This window comes from Dermacentor silvarum, chromosome 10 (assembly GCF_013339745.2).
Source record: "Dermacentor silvarum isolate Dsil-2018 chromosome 10, BIME_Dsil_1.4, whole genome shotgun sequence".
NCBI lineage: Eukaryota > Metazoa > Arthropoda > Arachnida > Ixodida > Ixodidae > Dermacentor > Dermacentor silvarum.
This window is the reverse complement of record NC_051163.1, coordinates 30,794,397-30,806,485: the sequence shown is the minus strand read 5'-3', so window position 1 is coordinate 30,806,485 and position 12,089 is coordinate 30,794,397. Positions and strand designations below refer to the sequence as shown.

The 12,089-nt window shown below is 47.9% G+C and overlaps 1 long non-coding RNA gene across 1 annotated transcript; it reads right to left on the bottom strand.

Annotated features, from left to right (window-relative positions):
• Positions 1 to 528: 528 nt before the first annotated feature.
• LOC125940598 (uncharacterized) lies at positions 529 to 3,192 on the bottom strand. Its single transcript, XR_007463782.1, has 4 exons — positions 2,988 to 3,192; positions 1,368 to 2,311; positions 1,101 to 1,286; positions 529 to 1,019 (listed from the first exon to the last, which is right to left on the bottom strand). It is a non-coding gene; the product is annotated as an uncharacterized LOC125940598 (long non-coding RNA).
• Between the last annotated feature and the right edge of the window lie 8,897 nt (positions 3,193 to 12,089).

Genomic DNA, 12,089 nt, shown 5'->3' with positions numbered 1-12,089 from the left:
ACACACACACCTTCACACACACAATGCGCGCGCGCGCACACACACACACATTCACACACACAAATGCGCGCGCACACACACACACACACACACATTCACACACACAAATGCGCGCACACACACACATTCACACACACAAATGCGCGCGCGCACACACACACACACACATTCACACACACAAATGCGCGCGCGCACACACACACACATTCACACACACAAATGCGCGCGCGCACACACACACACACACATTCACACACACAAATGCGCGCGCGCGCACACACACATTCACACACACAAATGCGCGCGCGCGCACACACACACACACGCAATTCGGCAACGCAAAGCAGCATCGGTGTACCATGGGAAGCCATTCAGAAGACAGGACTCTCGCTACTAACGGACCCGAACGAGCCAACCAGAACGGGTAACAGCAACTGCTGTGACACAACACCGGACCTAACACTAGGGCACAGGACGGGAAAAACATCGTGGAAGAACACGGGTGAAAACCTCGGCAGCGATCACTCACATCAACACAATTCGGCAACGCAAAGCAGCATCGGTGTACCATTACAAAAGCACAGAATGTCAATGAGCGTAAGAAGCCCTAGATCAACCCAATGCTAGATTCTGAGCAGTGTACCACTACGATGAGCTAGAACAGCATGTTACCTGGGATTTTTCGGTACTCGAGTCATACGGTCACAGCCACTGAACAACGTGCGACTTCATCGGAGTGGCCGTCATACTGCTATAGGGTGGAACGAACCACTCCAACCGGGATGTTAGATGAACATTCATGTCACGCGACGTCGTACTGTTTCTTGGGACTTCATAGTTGTGTGGCGTCGTCGAGGCAGCGAAGAACGTTTCCTGCAGCACGACGTTTTCGGGAGCAGCAATGCGATGAGCGGCGAGAGAAACGCCTGTCTCCCTACGGTCTGCGCTTGGTGTCGTTGCCTACTACGCTGGTGGGACAGACCTTGATGGGCGGCAGATATCAATACAGGGGTTGCAGACTGAAACAACAAACAGGCATCTTGTTAATTACCTGTCAGCACACCGTCACAGTAGGAGTCGGAACAATTGGATATACTTACGTGCAGTCGACGTACTGCAGCACGGAGATTGCAGGCATCTTCATTCACCAGGACACCAATAGCAGTGAGGCAGGAACAGAAGTGACGCGATCAGCCGTGGGACGACAGGTGCTGAACATCATCTGTGCGAGACACGGCCGGCTGCAGGAAAATCCGTCGCGTGCGTCTGGCACCAAAGGATGCAGACTGAAATGACAAACAGGCCTCTTATTAATAACCTGTTAGCACACCGTCACAGCATGGGCTGGAAGAACTTGATATACTTACGTGCAATGGACGTTCTGCAGGGCATGGATTGCAGGCATCTTCATTCACCAGGACACCAGTAGCAGTGAGGCAGGAACAGAAGTGACGCGATCAGCCGTGGGACGACAGGTGCTGAACATCATCTGTGCGAGACACGGCCGGCTGCAGGAACATGTGCCAAGGGCCGAGGCACAGGTTGCAGATCTGAAACTAAAAAAAAGGGGGGGGGGGGCACTTGCTAAAGGACGAAAGTAACCAGAAAGCACGTACTCACCATGACAAGCGTCATCGCGCTGGCGTGGGCGATGGGACTAGTCCACTATGGTTGGCTTGTCAAGCGACGAAAGCACGGCGCGACACAGCAATAGGGACGAGAACATATGGAAGACAAAAAAAAAAAGAAAATGCGGCCACCCACCACCGTCTTCGCCGCAGCGCGCCGCGCTGCAGACCGTAGGCAACGTCCGTTCTTCTTCTGTTTTGCTGGAAGAAACCTGACGCTAATTAATTCCGGGTGCAATTTACTTCCACATTTCGCGCGCGCCGACACGCGAAATTATGACCGGGAAGCAATAGCACTCGGAATGGGCCGACGTCCGTGTCGCAAACGAGAGAGGACCCCTGCCAGCTGGAGCCTGCGCAGCGCGAGCTACCCTTCCTAGTGTTAGCTAAGCCTAAAGCTACAATCGCCCCGCCCAGTCCTCTCCGCTTCCGTCACGACGACGACCCAATGTGGCAGCGGCCTTCTCTTGCCAATCAGTCTAAAACGATTAACATTGCCAATTAGTTGATTTAATGGCCGCGCCACCCTCGCAAGCTATAGAATCCCACCTGGTGAATATAACTGCCGAAGATCGAACGTAGCGACGAAGGCTGCTCCGTTGTCCCTCGGAGAAGTGCCACGGTCACTTGGTTGCGTTGTCCCCCGGAGTAGCGACACGGTCACTTAGTTGCTCGGGATTCACCTACGGTTAGGAAGACGAAAAAAAAAAATGCATGGCAATGGCAAGAGAGACGTGAAACGTACCGTATTTGCACGCAAATACCGTGAGGGGGGGGGGGGGGGGGGGTTGTCTCGGATAGTATGAACTGCCGCCGCAGAATAAAGCAAAAGGACAGGCTCTGGCACTGTCGGCGTGAACGGCGTCGTCCATTGCGACACCCACTACGATTATCGGACAAACAACGGCTCAGGAATGCCCGCGACACAATCGAACGGTAAGGCCTTTCACGGATTGCGCGACGATCCACCGTGCGACATTGAAGACCTGCACAACCGCGTCTATCGTCTTGCTCAGAGTTGCGCTAATTACGCCGCTACCGCATTGATGCAGCACCAACAGCGCTCTTTATCAGGAGAAGACTACGCAAAATACATGGGCAGTTAATATATTCATCGTGAGCAGGCGAAATGAAAGTAAAAAAGCGAACGTTATATTCGTTTGACGAACCCAAATATAAGGTGACGCGCGTTTCGTGGCCAGAAATGTCGAGGGAAAAAATAAAGAAAACGCGTTATATGCGTGCAAATACGGTAATTACGCAGCAACACCTAAACTAGGAAATGGCCATCGTGTAGACAGAACAGCAAGGAATGAATATAGCCGCGTCACCCTAAGCTATATACATATAGGGGCCCACCTTGTAGGTTAGCTGGGAGGCACGTGGCGACGACAGTTGCTTGCAGAAGTTGAGGTCATAACTGGAGTAGCCGGGACGCAAAGCTTCGAGCACGCCTCACAGCTTAGAAACCGGCGGTGAAAGGAGTCGGTGAAGTGGTAGACATGGCGTCTAAAGTCGTCAATCGCTGGTTCAGCTGACACGGGCGACGTATAGCAGGTATAGCGTCAAATTCGGTATGACGGGCGGGCCGCCCGGCGGCCGCTTCTTATATGTATATTTCCCTGACGATTATCAGCTGTTTGCGCATGCGCTACCGCGCGTAGGCGTCTTTCCTTCGTGTGCCGTAGACGTTATCGCCGAGATCAACTCGGCGCAATCGCGATGGTGCAAGAAAATATACGAAGAACCGAAGGAAAATGATCGCTGCCCCCCCCCCCCCCCCCTCCCCCCACCCCCCCCGCCCTTAAAAAAAAAAAAAAAAAAGAAAGAAGCACGCCTTCCGTAAGCCCCTGGTTTGGGAATGTTCCAGAAGCGTCTACCATAGCGAAAGGAATTCAACAAGAGGGGACACTCAGCAAAAACTGGCAACAGGAAACACGTCACCATACGTCACGCTATAGTATTTATGCCGAACGTTAGCTGCCGCGAGCATCGAAAAAATAAAGTGGTATTACGTTAACAGACATTGATTTATTCTTGAAATTCTTTGCCGCGAAAACTGAAACGTTTTGCGTATAAATGAACCTAAACTTTGCGACTTATTTTTCTTGCCTTACCTAGCGACAGGCCAATGACGCGGCAGATGCATGCGTTATCCGCCAGACACTCCTCCGAGGCGAGCGAGGGTGGCTGGGCGCGCGTCTGAGCACTCGCCCGCGGCGACCCGTCTCTCCTTTTTTTTTTTTTTTTTAATGTTGCCTGGTTTATTGGGCTCCTGGCGTATTCTTGCGTTCCTTCTGCACTGGGACAAGACACCACTGCACTATGGACTACGGCAAGGTGAGAAATTTTGATTCACAGTCTACGACGCAATTAGGCTTACGGCACGGGACCGAGACTTAAGACGCAGTTAGCGAAAAGAGTTCGGCCGTCCTGGCGCAGTTAATTCGAGTTAACAAATCGTGCTGGGACATGGTTCCGACGCTTCCTAGGAGATTATTGTAACTTATTTCGGTTCTGTTGAGGCACACTGGCCGCACAGCGCGCCGTGACGCAGTTAGCGAGAACCAACTCGGTCGTGGTGCGCAGTGCATGTAGTGCTTCTTACTTGGAGAAGTTTGTGCCGCTTTCTCTGACGCCAGACATTACTAAAGAGTAATTTCGTTACTTTTTGGGGTACGTTTGAGGCACGCTGACCGCACAGGGCGCCGGCAGGCGCCGTGACGCAGTTAGCGAGAACCAACTCGGTCGTGGTGCGCAGTGTAGTGCATGTTACCAGAAGGTAGTGCCGCTTTCTCTGACGCCAGACATTGCTGAAAAGTAATTTCGTTAGTTTTTGGGGTACTTTTGAGGCACGCTGGCCGCACAGCGCGCTGTGGCGCAGTTAGCGATAAGCAGCTCGGCCGTGGTGACAATTTTGACGTGTAATGAATCTTAGAGGGAAAAGTTCGTGACGTTTTTTGTGGCCACGCAACAACATATACCTTCTTTCGGTACCCACGCCTGTCGAAAACGCGATGGGCGATTGCCAAGAATGATAACATGGCAGTGTGTTGCTGGTGCCGGCAGAACGCGCGAAAGATAACGCCGCAGAACATATCAGAAACATGTAATTCGAAAATTCCGTCTTCTAAAGGACTGAAAACAGTCTTTGCACCCACGCATTTGTCTTGAGTGCGAGTAGAAGGCATTCTGCGAACGTCTAGCATGGTCCGGCTGGGGGCCTCTGTTACGTCCGTCTCTGTGTATGTGGCGTAACGTCGTGTCGCCCGAGGCCAAGTTTTCGAAACGCGAAGTCGCCCGTGTAATTGTGCTGCTAAAGTGCAGGAAATAATGCCCAGAAATGGGGGAATGCTTGCATAGAAATCATGTTTTTATATTTTATGGTATTGTTTGGGTAAGAGTCGGGGGTATTTTCTACGCCATGTATGTAAAAGCGAATTTCTTTCGTTTGTAACGGCGCCCATTTACCGCTTTCGCACGTTTCGCCTCTACACGCAGTATTCCTATATCTAAATACCAAATGACACATGCTTGTAACATGCTGTTAGATGCTTGTAACATGCTTGTAATTTACTATTTTTCAGCTGATGCCGTCCGGTGGAGCTTCATGCGGGAACTACTGCTTACTTGGGGTCACAACGTTAGATGAACGCACAAAAATCGCGGAACGAGCTTTTATGTAGAGCAAAATAAACATTTCCTCATTTCACAAGGAGTCTTGCGTCTACTTTGTGAAATTGCACGTGGCACAGATTTGATGGGACTTGACAAGATCGTTCGGAATTATTTTTACCAAATAATAAACCGATTCCGCACGAAGACCGTGCGTGGTCGGGCAAAAAAAAAAGAAAAAAAAAGAAAAAAACGCAACCGGCATACTATAGCTAAGCGTTCAAAATACGCGCGCCCTATACCGAAACCGGAAGTGATCTTTGCCGACTGCTTGGCGCGCTGCTGTCAATTCCCCCGCTGGGCTCTATGTGAGTGTCCCCTCTTGTTCAATTTATTTCTCTATGGTATTGCTAAATTGCGATAATACGTGGTTAACGATACGCGGCGCTCGCGCGTTTGGTTGCGCAGTCTTCTATGCTTGAAACGCCGCGCAGGGTGCGCTCATGTTGTCATACGCGGCTTTATCTCGACATTTCTTTTGGCCCGTTTTTCTTGCGCTTTCCTTGCTATCTCCTTCCCTCCTATCTCTCCCTGTCATCTTTGTGTTCCCTTTTCCCATTCCCCCGGTGTAGGGTAGCCAACCGGACGTTATTCTGGTGAACCTCCCAGCGTTCTGCCGTTCTCTTGCTTCCTTCATTCCTTCCTTCCTGCTATCTCCGTTCACTGACTGCGATCGAGCAAACTCGGGTAAAACTCGTGCGAACGAGAAACTCGGCGCATCCTGCATAGCACCCCAGGCCACTATGAAGCATTGCATGGTATATAATCGCTTGGCTCTTGATCTTAACCGCAAACCTTTTCTTTCAGGTGATTGCTATACTTACATGAAGCGCAGTCGTGTTAAGAGCCATCTAGAATGCTTTTTTTCGGTGGCTGTTTCGGAGAAATGTAAAAGTAGCAGCAATTTTTTCGTAAGACTATGCGCGCCTAACTCTTCTTTTTACGCATTAATGCAATACCGACATTTGAGTGGAACAATCAACAGAGTAATAAAAAGCTTGATGAAAGCTTCGCAGGCACTATCCTATTGTAACATACTGATTTATATATAAAGTTGACACCAAATACCAGCATTGCTGTTCCGTGTAAAACGAAATGTCCCTCATAACTACACTTAAATCTCGTTACAACGAAGTCGAACGGGCGCCGATTTTTTTCGTTATAACCATTAGTTAGTTATAGCGACTGAGCTAATTATTATACGGCTAATTATTGTATGCGAGGGTGTACTCACTACAGGTAAGTCATCGCGGAGGTATTAGCTCCCGTCGAAGCCGAGTGGCTGCGTTTACAGTAAAGTGCTAATAGAAAAAACGGCGAAAAACTTGGATCAAACACAAAAACACAGGAACTGATTTTATTGCGCTCGACGCTTGCCGCATATCCTTTGATGTAGATGGCGCGAAAAAGTTTGTGATGCTTCGCTGCTGCATCTTCTTCAAGCGAAGGACCGCCTTCTCAGCAGCAGCTGCTATCTCGAGTTCGTACCCGCCAAAGTTTCTGGCTTTTCTGTGGAGTAGTGCCCCCCTCACGGGCACATGAGCAGCCCGTGCAACCAAAAACCACTTGAACAGCGCCACTGCTTCAATGGTAGGAGACCGAAGCTTCTTCCGCGTACCTTTCAGGCCGCGTGCAAACCTTGCACCACACGGTCATAGGCTTCGTACCCAATATTTCTACTCAAGACGCCATGCTTCCTGTTTGCCAAGACGTGTATTAGCGCCCCAGTACAGCAAAAGCGCACACCTACATCGTGGGCATAGCTATCAGATGTGCCTATGACAGCGTTTCTCACGGGGGAATCCTGGAGAAGCTGATACATTAATTTTTTTATCCGATCGACACGTGCAGATGAAGGTACAGCACCATTTCACACCCCCACATCCACTATCAAAAGGCGTACCATAGGGCTCCATTTTGTCCCCCACATGACTAAATTCGCTCTGAAAGAACTCCCCAAACATTTGGAACAGGTACCTATCACTTGAAACACACTCTATATGCCGACAATATAATTATGCGGTGCTACACTAGATCTCCAGCTCCACAAAAGTGCACCCTGGGATCCCCCCCCCCCCCCCCCCTTCCCCAAGCAGGCATTGACGTCGTACTCGACTAGACGAAACCTGTAGGGCTTTCCTATACCTAGTGGTCACAAATACCTAGCAGTCACGAACGGACGCGGGCCTAAAGCCGAGGAAGCCCGTGCAGAAATATATTTACAAACAGCCGGTCGGCCCATTTTTTGAGAGCCACACATTCGAATTATAGGATTCTGGCTTGAGGATGACGGTAAATGGAATGTCTGGCACCAAAGGCTCACTAAACAAGTTCAGGAAGTCAAAGAGATGTTATCCCGAATTGCTCACGAGCATCGAGGTGTGCTGAAAAACACTCGGAAAACAAACTAAACGCTGCTACCGTACCGTACGCAGTGGTTCCCACGATTCGCCTTTAACGATAGAGTGAGTTCAACCGTCATTTCTAACACGCTGAAGGAACGGTGTGACATGCAAAGACAAGTACCAGTTCCCCATCTCCAAAAGTCAGCCCATGGAAGGAAAATTCTTCATGATCTAGGATACCAGATACAACACCTACATGTCCTGCCTCTAGCAACGCCTCCATGGGACGTTATTGCTGCTATAAAAATCTTATCCCATACCTCAAAAAAATAGACCCCACATGCCACCATGACAGAAGAGCAGACAACGCGTAACGTCTGGGTCCTAGACACCTTCTGCCGACCAAACCATTACCTTCTATACAAATGCTTAATTCCAAGACGGTCAAGCTAATACGGCTACATCCTCTAATGACATCTGTGTCATTCGAAATCATCATATATGTTCCAACTCCGTTGGAAGCGAAGTTTTTGGCCATTTGAGAAACGATTGCGGTACCAAGCCGCGCTACATATCATCATCAGCAGCACCATATTTTTATGTCCGTTGCTGGACGAAGGCCTCTCCGAGAGATTTGCAGTTACCCCTGACTTGCGTTAGCCGATTCCAACTCGCACTTGCAAATTTCCTAATTTCATCACCCCACCTAATTTCCTGCCGTCCTCGACTGTGCTTCCTACCACTTGGCGTCCATTCTGTATCTCTAACGGTCCACCGGTTATGTGCCCTGCATTACATGGCCTGCCCAGCTCCATCTTTTTCGCTTAATGTCCAGGGACAGAGCAGTACACGCTGTTAACCAGCGGGGTACGCAGGATAACCTGAAATGTAACAATAAAGATTGATTGATTGATTGATTATTAGTTGGACGCGAGGGTTCTCTTAATCGTTGATCGGTAAGGAATAACTACATTGCATTCTAAAGGAACTAGGCTCAGCAACCAGTAGTGGGTTCTGAAAACTTTGTTCTTTGTTGTTCTTGTGCGTGCGCCAAAACTACTCGAATAAGAGCAAATATTTTGAAATTCTTGACCTTACTCAGACGTGCATGCTTCGAAGTTATCACGATGAGGTTATTGGAAGCTTGCTCTTAATTTTTTCTATAGTAATCGTCAAAATTTTTCCGTCGTATGAACAAGAACTATTTTTAGAGAATAGCAGTCTAAATTGAATTAGTGTGGTTGTTTGAGGTCCCTTCAGCCCTTTCTGATTTGAATTTGGGTTTTGAAGCATCAAGTTCATATTCTGTGCAACTCGACAAGGAATCAAAGCGAAAAATGGGATTAAAGTTCCCAAAGCGGTTTTTCATGACATGCGAGAGTCGTCTGTCACAAGTTCAGCATACCGTAGGAACCTTTTGGAACTCTTTTGGAACTGCAAACTTTAAACACTTTCGTAAAGCACGGGCTCAAATTAGTCAAAGATTGTTTTCATGCCGTGCCTCAGACGCTTCAGTTTACACGATTTAGATGGCAGGCTTCTAAGATGCAGCTCAGATGTCTAATCTCGGCATATGGCAACGTACGTGCCGACATTTTTCTTTTTCGAAATTTCAAATTTCAATGAGAACTATATAGGCGATCTGCAGCACCAAGTCAGCATAAATGTTGTGATTAGCATTGCCGGCGGTCTGATTTCGCAGAGCAGTTTCGGCTTGCCTTTTTTTTATCATGTCGGATATTTCTTGTTAAGCATTGTAATTCCTGCACGATACACTGGACAAAACGGTTTAAATATGCTGTTGCGAGGAATGCGAAACGGCGTGTAGTAATACGCGCAGCGCCGCAGCATATGATATCCCTGAATCATATTGCTATTGGATATATGGCAGCACCCACGTTGATACGTTCCCACTTTCTTCGATCTCAGAGAATTGTTTCATGAATCTGTAGTGCAGATGTTTGCTAGGCATTTTTCGCAATGAGTTTTTGCTTGCGCTGAGGAGACTTCTTCTTGTCATCCCGTTGTTCGCGCCTCATATCGACGAAAACGGTAGCTAAACTGGTGGCTGTTTTCCAGTTTCGACGAATGAGGGCGCCTGCGCTGGCGATTTCATCGATGGCAGTCTCGAAGTCCGTGCTCGACGTAAGCATGGAAGAAGAAAAGCGTATGGCTTCGGAGGCCTTTCCAATCTCTAAGCTATGTTTAATGTCTCTCGGTTGACATTTTACCCGATAGAGGGCAAGTCAATGTTCAACGGCGGCAGGCTCGGATGCTGGTTCTCTCATCTCTCTGACGCTGTAATGAGCTTTGTGGGAGAATCGCTTATGGCATCCTCGGCAAATCGCACCGGTGGGAACGGGATAGCTGACTCATCCAATCATCCTCGCACCATGCAGGTCGCACCGGTGCGATTTGTCGAGGATGCCATTAGCGATCGTTCAGCAGCGATGGTAATCTCGGAGGCTGTGCATCACATGCCTCGCTTTGCACTGTGCTCGGCAGATGGCGGAAGCGCTTTCGAGAAGCGCAGAGAGAGAGAGAGAGAGATAAAAATATTCATAGTGAGATGGGGCGTCTTCCTCGTAGGGTGGATTGGCTCGCGCCACTACGCATAATGATATGGGCATGTTTTTGTTAGCATGCCGCAGTACTACTCATCTAGAGAGAAATAAGGGCCAAGGCGATGGGCACACATGTTGGGTTTTGAAGTTAGTGGGTCGTAGGTGAATGAATATCAAGTGGAGGATGGCAGCGTAAAATACCAGAACAGCCGGGTTTTCCTATGGGGAACGGAATGCGAAAAAACGTTCAGTTACGTAGATTAGGGTACACGTTAGGTAACCCTAGATTGTATAAAACATCTAGGAGTCCCCTTCTACCGCGTCACTCACAGCACGTTCATTGCTTAAAACCCACTTTGGGTTTTTGATTTCCAACCGCAATACATTTCGCCGCATTTTTTTTAGAGTTTTGTATATCTCGAGACCCGTGCTAGGAAGCAAGGTAGTCTGCAGCAAATTATGCTTTGAATACACTGGCTGGCCCCGTAACATGTATATTGAAATGATAGTTTGTGAAATTTGTTACAGTAATAATCGTATTTTCGATTATCGCGCAAATTTAATTGTCCGGTGCAGCGATGCCTGCTTGGTAAATGTTAACTTATTACGTTGAATTCTTATATTTATTGATCACTGACATTTGTTGTTGAAGCGCGTGGTTCAACCATAACTGGCTTAGGGGACGTTAATATTTTTTCCTAGACACCTTCCTCTGTAACACCCGCCGCGGTGGCTTAGCGGCTATGGTGTTGGGCTGCTGAGCTCGAGGTCGCGTGATCGAATCCCGGCCACGGTGGTCGCATTTAGATAGGGCGAAATGCAAAAAGACCCGTGTCCCGTGCATTGCTCGCATGGTAAAGATCCCGTGTTGGTCAAAATTGATCAGGAGTCCTCCACTAGGGCGTGCCTCATAATCAAATTGTGGTTTTGGCACGTAAAACCCCAGAATTCAATTCAATTCTTTCTCTGTAACCTTTTCTTACAGCATTTATTCCCATTCGCATGCACGGTGGTGTATATGAAATAAACTTGTTAAGCGTGGCATCTGCTGGGTTTTCTGTTGTAGCGTTTCTGGAAACCTTGGAGCGACATTTCAGTTATGCGTAGTTTAGCAAATCAGTTACTAATTATTATTTACTATACACAGTAATTTTATTAAAAAATGTTATAGCATCTTTATGTACGAATGTGCTTTTTATGGCCACAAATAAACGCGTACACAACCACTTACACCTGCCTCCATTACTTACGTAACGTGCGGCATATGCTGTGTTATTTGTAAGTAGGATGAAAGAGGGTCCAACTGGACAAGTTGTAAGCCAGTACGCCTCCAAATTCTCAATTTCACGCATGTAGAAAATAAAAATTTGCTTCAAAAGTTTATCAAATGAGATGAAGAAAAGATACTATAGTAAAGATGATGCTTAAGCACGCGCAAACACTAACGCATAAAAGAGGGGCGAAAAAAGTCGTAGCATATGCAACGAACGCGAGTCACCGCATTCATTAGTGCCTGTTATTTTTAGAACTTGTTCGGGTACTAATAAAGATGCCTATTGCGGCAATAAACGCTGTATTTCCAGGGCCACGGATTGGTCACGGTCCCAGTACCGCCCCAAGTGACATTGGATGATTTGCTCAGAGCCGTAAGTCTATTCACTTTTTATAGGTTCTATCGTTTTATTCAAAAGCTTGTTGTTCTTCGACAATACACTAATATGCACATTGTAGATGAGCACCGAAAGACGTAGCCACGTAATGTACTGCTTGAATTCTGCTCAGTTATCTATTTCTGTGACCCCGTGTAAGCATCTCAATGATACCCTATTTCTAATTCTATATTATTCCTTTTCGATAGCTCTCATTTCGGCCACACA